Raw genomic sequence first — 7,645 nt, forward strand, 5'->3', positions numbered from 1 at the left:
AATGCTAATATTTGTGGGCTACTTAGGCTGGTGACTTTGTTTGCTTATAAAATCAATCTCAACTCATCTCAATTTATTTTATTTTATTATTATAATTTTTTTAAATTCATACACAAAATATTATAAATAACTCAATTTTTTAAAATCTCAAAATAACTTTTCTAAATTTTTATATAAAATATAATAAATAATTTAACTTTTATTCTATTATTCACAAATCATCTCAATCCACCTCAACTTATTTCAAAATTCAAACCACTCGACAATAGAGGTAGAATCATATTTATTTTATTTTGAGTATTAAAAGTCTTTTGTATTATTTGTAATAAAAGTTGCACTATCCCTTCCCTGTCTGCAATTATTGATGAATAAATTATTCTCAAAAGATAGAAGTATTCTACCCCCATGACTAAACTAAGTAGAATCTCCAAGACATTGACCCAAGAACGCCGGATATGATGCACATTTGATGGAAGATAGGCAGCTAGCAGACTGTTAGTTGGTCACGAGGACAAAAGGTGTAACCCTTCCTCACCCTACCGGTTTTCAGGTGGTGAGATAAGGCTATTATCTACCAAATGCATGTTAGGAAGGAAGTTAAATGTCTCGGCATGATAGATGATAGTTGACAATCCTCTTTGATCGAATAGAAATATTATTATTTTTTATTTAAATAAATTAAAAATTTTAAAATCGGTCCAAAGGATTGTCTAATAGGCTATGGCCTGCATTGGGCAGGTGTAGTACAGGAGGTTAAGGGTGTAAATTGATCTGGTGTGGTTCGAGAGTGATGGATAAAAAATTTTGATCTATTATTTTTCCGGACTTGACTGGATTGGACCAAACATCCCTAAAGACCGAATCGGATTAGGAGCTATCGGTCCAGTCCGGTTCATTCGGTCTAATTATTTATTTATTTTTTTAAATAAATTGATAACAAAATTATTTAAAATACTAAATTAAAATTAAATAAATTATTAACGTGGATTATGTAATTAACTCAATAAAAAATTATCTTATATGATCAATGATAATAAATTAGATGAAAATTACATTCTTAACTTATATAATTACCATATAATTAGTTAATTGATATTATACATTAGTTAATTGATATAATATTAATTTGTTAATAACATATTCAAAATTTTATATTTTTAATGGTGATAGGTTATATGAAAATTACATAATTAATTATACAATTATTATATAAATAATATATATAAAATATATATTTTTAAAATTCGGTCAGTCCGGTCCGGTTCGGGGTGGGAAACCCCTGGATTGGGACATGACCGAAAATTCCTGATCCTCTATTTTAGGGATCGAGACCTATTGGTCTTGGTCCCAGGTAGGTCCGGTCCAGTCGGTTTCTCCGGTTCGGACCAACCAACTTTCACCCCTGCTGGAGGCCTCGATTTGAAATCTAAGTTAGTGGTTTGGATACTGAGTTGAAATCAGATGAGTTGAGATGAAAATTAAAGTTGAATAAAATATTATTATAATATTAATTTTTTAATATTATTATTTTAAAATTTGAAAACGTTGAATTATTTATTAAATTTTGTGTGTAAATTTAAGAAAGTTATAATAATAAAATGAGATTAAATGAAACAGCTCTTGTATCCAAACGGGACCTAAATTTATACTAATTTTCTTTTCTCTCTGACTTAAGAGAGGTTTAGATAATGAGTTGAGATGAAATGAAAATTGAAAGTTAAATCGAATATTGTTAGAATATTATTTTTTTTTAGATATAAAAAATGTTAAATTGTTTATTGTATTTTGTATAGAAGTTTTAACAAATTGTAATTATTAGAAGAAATAAAATAAGTTGAGAAGTTCTCTCAATCCAAACAATCCCCAAGGTGCAAGCTTGTCATCACGATGTTTTGAGCATACGAATCTCTGAATCTCATTCAACTAGAAGAATAAGGTAAGAACAATCATATTCACATCGCTCAAGCCACGAGCTAAGCAAAATGATAGAATCGTGGGGCGTTTTTATACATGATTTTCAGAAGCTAGCACACTCATATGAACAGTGTCTGTAAACAGTAAAATATATGGACCGCTCCTGATTGGCTGATTATATGGGCTCTGACGGCCAAATTGGCATGAACAGAGTGTCACTATTCATGCCCCCGTTTTTCTGACCAACACCAGTGACCTGATGAAGAATTGTATAGCCTTGGGATAAAAATTGCAGAAGAAGGCTAGCCAACTTTTTGGAAAGGGTGATGCTACCCCACGGGTCCACGAGGATTGTCACCATCCTGATCGAGAATTCTCATCATGTATATATGAGAAGAGTTCTTCTACGGATCAGCCCCTGTACACGGCTGATCCGTAGCACACCTTAGCTATCTTTTTTGTTTTTTTTTTTTTAAAGCAAAACGCATTGCATTGCATCACATTGTGGGTTTTATATTTATGTTCTGAAGCCGTTCGAATTTTGTTTCACATCCCACGCCCACCCTCCTCCCTCGCTAGGACCAGCGTCGGCTTCCTCTTCCCAGCGCCGCCCCGCGACGGCTTCTTTCTGTTCAGCGCCACCTCGATACGCTCCTCCGTCTACCACTCCTCGCGAGCTGATTGAACGGAGCAAACTAGGTTGCATCCCGCGAAGACGCCCCTCCTCCCTCACTAAGCAACCCGCGATGCCCTCCCTCTACCCAGCGACGTCGTCGATCTGTTCAGCCCCACCCGTCGAAGCTCATCCGATGCCCAGCGCCGCACCTCCCCGCGAGCTCATTTAACGGACCAAACCACCGATATTGCTCCGGTGGAGCTCTGTTTCGCTGCTGCCCATGCTCAGCTTCGTAGGTAAATGTTGTAACATTTTTCCTTTCATGCCATTATGTTCTTCTTGTGTACCGAGAGAGATGATTTTTGGGTGTTGTTAGATGGGTATTTCCGCTACAAGGAGAAAAAACATTGTTCTTTGAACCAGAATTCAGAGGCATGGAGAAAAAATAATGTTCTTCGATTTCTACTATTTTTGTCTTATCATGCTTCTACTTTCATCTTTGTGTGCTTCTACTTTAACTGCTTGAGCGAAAGCAAATGGTCTTGGTGAAAGTCATGTGTTTCACCATTGTTACAGTCTATAATTAAAAATGTGTTCATGAAGTGGAGGTAAATGCTGATAGGAAAATTATTTCTTATATAGGAATTGGTACAAGGATTTGATCAGGAGACTGCTGTTGTGGTAATGGCAAGATTGACTTCCCTGAAAATGATTATAGACTTATTATTATCATGTTTGTCACTTAGACATGATGGGCACCCTCCATTGAGTTAAGAATATATGAAGGATAAATATTATGGTGTACTAACTGAATTTCTCTTCATGGTAGCCCATATGGTTGTTGCTAGCATGTTTCTTTCTTTATTATTTTTTCTTAACTGCATCCATGTTAGTTTTGTCATGCTAAATTTACACAATTACAATCAGGTGGGAGCCACTCTAGATTCTATAGAGCAACTTGTTGAAGAACAGAGTCTGGACCCATTGTTTTTTAATAAGTAGGTATCTTTAATTTGTGATTAATGTGCATTCAAATATATGGTTGGTTGGAACTTAGAAAATATATATATATATGGTTGGTTGGCTGGTCATATTGCCAAGAACAGCTAGATTGATATTAGCATCCACCAATCAAGAGGCAAAACAGTCTTGGTTTTCCTCAACTTCTCCTCTAAAATCCAAATATATACACAAATACCCAAATCTAAGACAGTCATTGACATAATGAGAATGGAGAGGAGGAATGAGTTAACAACATTTTAGAGAAATAAGGACGTGGAAGCTTTTTCTTGTACCCTTCTAGCTCTTCCCAAATTTTGTTCACCTAGGAGGATCAAATCAGTGATAAGTAATAAATCGATGTAAATAAATAGCATCTTAACTGTTTGCACATTCTAGTTTCATATTAATAGCTTACTATATATTAAGTAGCAAAACTTGTTCCAAAGTGAATTGCAAACGATAACATATCAGAGTGCAGAGGAAATAAAGCACCCCCTTAAGTGCCCCTAACGTGCTGTTAAGTTTTCAAGAGTGAAATTGATGCTAGAGAAATATAGTGTGGTATGCAAATGGTGCTTAGCAATTTGCTGAGGATTTTTGTTCTTTGGTTTCTGAGCTTTGAACTCCAAGTCATCCTAAATGTGGTGTGGTGTGATGTGCAATGTTGCTGTTATTTAGTGTGTGAGTATAAGGCTTCAGAGTGACGTGTTAATCTTTTGCTACTACATTTGCCAGGATATGTTGTTGTGATTGCCACTCGCAGGAGAGTACGACCACCAAAGAAATGTTCTGCTGCTTAGAGGCCAGGCTCCCGCACACTAGCATCTGTTAAAAAATGCTATGTTAGAGGACATTGTGCATCCTGCTGAGATTGTTGGGAAACGCATCAGATACCAAATTGATGGTTCCAAAGTAATCAAGGTAAATGCAAATTTTGTTGAACATTGGATGATGACAACTAAAATCTGATGCATTTGCTGGTTTAACTTCATACCATTTTCGTAGTCATTGATGTCTGTTGGACTACACCTTTTGCATTTATTAACAATTTCTTAATTACTTATAAAAGAATATTCTCATTGTTTATTTCATGATTTCTTGTTTGAAGAAGTTGAATTCAATTCTTCGTCCAGTTTTCCTCTTCACATATCCATCTCCTTTCTCAATATGTTTTTTCTACTAACTTTTCACCATTCAAAGTCTACTACTTCAGTCTCATACTTATTCTTTCCAGGTTGCCAATTGATGTTTATAGCAAGAAGAAGGAACCAGAGACGGAGATCCTTTCCAATGATTCAAGGAACCAGATGGCCATTTTCTGATCTCATTATTTTCTAGGCACCTGCTCATCTCCTTTTGATTGCAACATAAAAGGCGAAACTAACTTCATAGAGTTGTCTAGTTTAGCAGTTTTTGTTAATACACTTTTCCATGCCATGTAAAAGGAAAAACAAAAGAGAAGAGATTGCTGTGATTCCTAGGTGGGTGTGATACAAGATGGTCTCTTGTAGGAGGTTTGGCTGATGAGAATGCAAAAATTGTAGATTGTTTTTACTTGTTTTTATCACAATTCTAATACACATTGCAAAATAAGCACTCTGTTTTGGTTTGTCAAAAGGGGTCTAGCTTTTTTATGCCCTTCCAAAATTTATACATTTTTTGTACAATTTTTATTTTTATATGGAAGCAAGTTTCTGTGCAATATTTATTCCAAGTTGAGTTGAGTTCTAAAATTTCATCATCGGTTCTAAAAGACACAAAAAGCCTGAAATAGTATCTGAAATGTTAGTTAAAGAAAGAAGATCATTTTCCTGTTTAAAGAAAAATTCCAATAGCAGTTGATCAGTGTCGATCAATTCCAATTTTTATTTCCTTCATTTATCTGTGTGTTCCCCGAACCAAGCGTTTGTTGCTTAGAAAGAAAAGCACAAATAGATGACATGGACTTCTCTGTGATGAGTACCTCGAGAAGCAAGTAGGCAGGTTATGGCACTTCTCTATTCCCAATCACAGAGATGACATGGACAGAGATAACAAATGGTAGTTTGCAATTTTCAAACCATTCATACAGCAGCAGTTAGAAAATTAAACAAAGAAATCACTATAATGCTTGATTAACTACATCATCACAAACAAATAAAGCATTGAAAGTTATCAACATGGGGACCTTTTCTCCGACCTATCAACATGGAGAAATTGCTTCTTCACCATGTAAAATCAAATACAGTAATCACACACATCTGGTCCATGATTAAACAAAGCAAAGAAATTAATCAATAAATGATTAATCTCACACATATCCATGATGAAAATAAATGATTCTACATGATGACGATCATGGGCAACTAATTTTCTCAGTAAAAGTAATTTTCGTGCCCTTTTTCCAAACAGAGTAAAGTATTAGTCCACTTGATTCTCAAATATTGCAATACCTTGTTCTGCATCAACAATCATTGGGAATTAAGAAAGGCACAAAAAAAGGAAGCCTTATGTCTGCACCCAGAAAAACTTAACAAAATAAAATAAAAAAGGGACTCCAAACTTGTTTTGTCTGCACTATAAATTTGTTTTTTCAAAAGCTTAGACCTAAACTATACCTCTTACAGCATTCGATGTGGAAGTATGGATCAAGTGCACTCTAAATACTAAGGTATCTTATGAGCAAGGTGTTTGTAAACTATGTGCTAATCTTTTTAATTTACTTTTGTAAACTTGGTCGTCTCATCTAAAACCAAATAAATTGAAAATTACAAACTAATATAACAAGTACTTCGAATGTGCTTTGAATAAAATACAACCATTTCAACCAACAAAAAAATGTAGGTGACTCGTGAGTTTTCAGGGCTTAAATGTTGGTCCCTGCATTTAAATGAGCACATTATGAGATTTCTAAAGAAATTAACAAATATATTTTTTTTATAAGTAAAAATTAACAAATATCTATCTCTGAAACCATAATTCCCTTAAATCTACACATTGCAGTATATCTCAAACCATCATCAAGAATTTTAAAGAGAGAGGGAAAATGATTGAATTAAATGGTGTGAGCAATCGTATTATTCCTTCAATCATATTATTCATCGTGTAGAACCGGTACATTGAAGGAATAAATGGTGGTACAAACCCTAGATTTTGAGATCGACTACAACATTCAATCCAGAAATCGACTACTTTTAGTAAATTAGGGGCAAAATTACAAATTTCTATTTATGAACAATAGATCTCATCATGAAGAAGATTATTCATGAAAATATATGAAAATACTTTTTCCTGTTTCCGCAGATCTCTGGACTTTGGTATGGTCTGGAGTGCCACTGTCCCGGGATTGGAACAAAAGGTTGCGGGACTGAAACAAAGGCTCACGGGACTAGAATGTGAGCAATCGCATCGGGGGGGGGGGGGGGGGGGGGGGGGGGGGGGGGGACTGAGGTGCTCACCAGTTAAGAAGATGAAGGGAGGGGGAAATCACAGAGAAATTAATGAAAACAAAGAAGGCGCCACCGTCACGGGACTGGAAGCTTCGCTGCTTGGGGACTTCGTCTTCCGTCGGGCTGAGGTCGAAGGTTCTTGGGGTTGGGGGTGCGGACTGGAAGCTTCGCATGCTTGGGAACTAATCTCGGGCTTCCGTCGGGATTGAGGTTGAAGACGAACTATGCTTTGCATCGAGGGGGTCGGGAACAGAGAGGGGTGGGGGAGAGGATGAGGGGGCTCAAAGAAAATCTCAAACGAGAGAGAAAGGAATGAGCCACAGGGAGGACCGGAGGAGGGAAAAAAAATTTCGGTGACACGTGTGTTTTTGGCTGATGCTGCACAGTGGGCTGATGCCAAGAGTTTTTTATATGAGAAACTCTACTTAAACCAGGCTGAGGAACCCTAGCGTAACCGAGCGCTCCTTTTGATAAATTTTTTTTATTTTTTTCGACCTTTCTCCTATTCGTTTCGTTCCCTCTCTCTCTATTAATTTTTTTCTACCATCTTCTTTCTCTCATTCTCCCTTTTGATTTCACTCATTCTCTCCTTCCCCCCAAGCACAGAGGTACCCTCTTTGTCTTCCCCAAGATTCTTACTCTCCCTCCCTTAGTTTGATCTCCCACCGAAGACGAAGACGACCCT

The sequence above is a fragment of the Juglans microcarpa x Juglans regia genome, chromosome 4D (assembly GCF_004785595.1).
Source record: "Juglans microcarpa x Juglans regia isolate MS1-56 chromosome 4D, Jm3101_v1.0, whole genome shotgun sequence".
In the NCBI taxonomy this organism is placed as follows: Eukaryota; Viridiplantae; Streptophyta; class Magnoliopsida; order Fagales; family Juglandaceae; genus Juglans; species Juglans microcarpa x Juglans regia.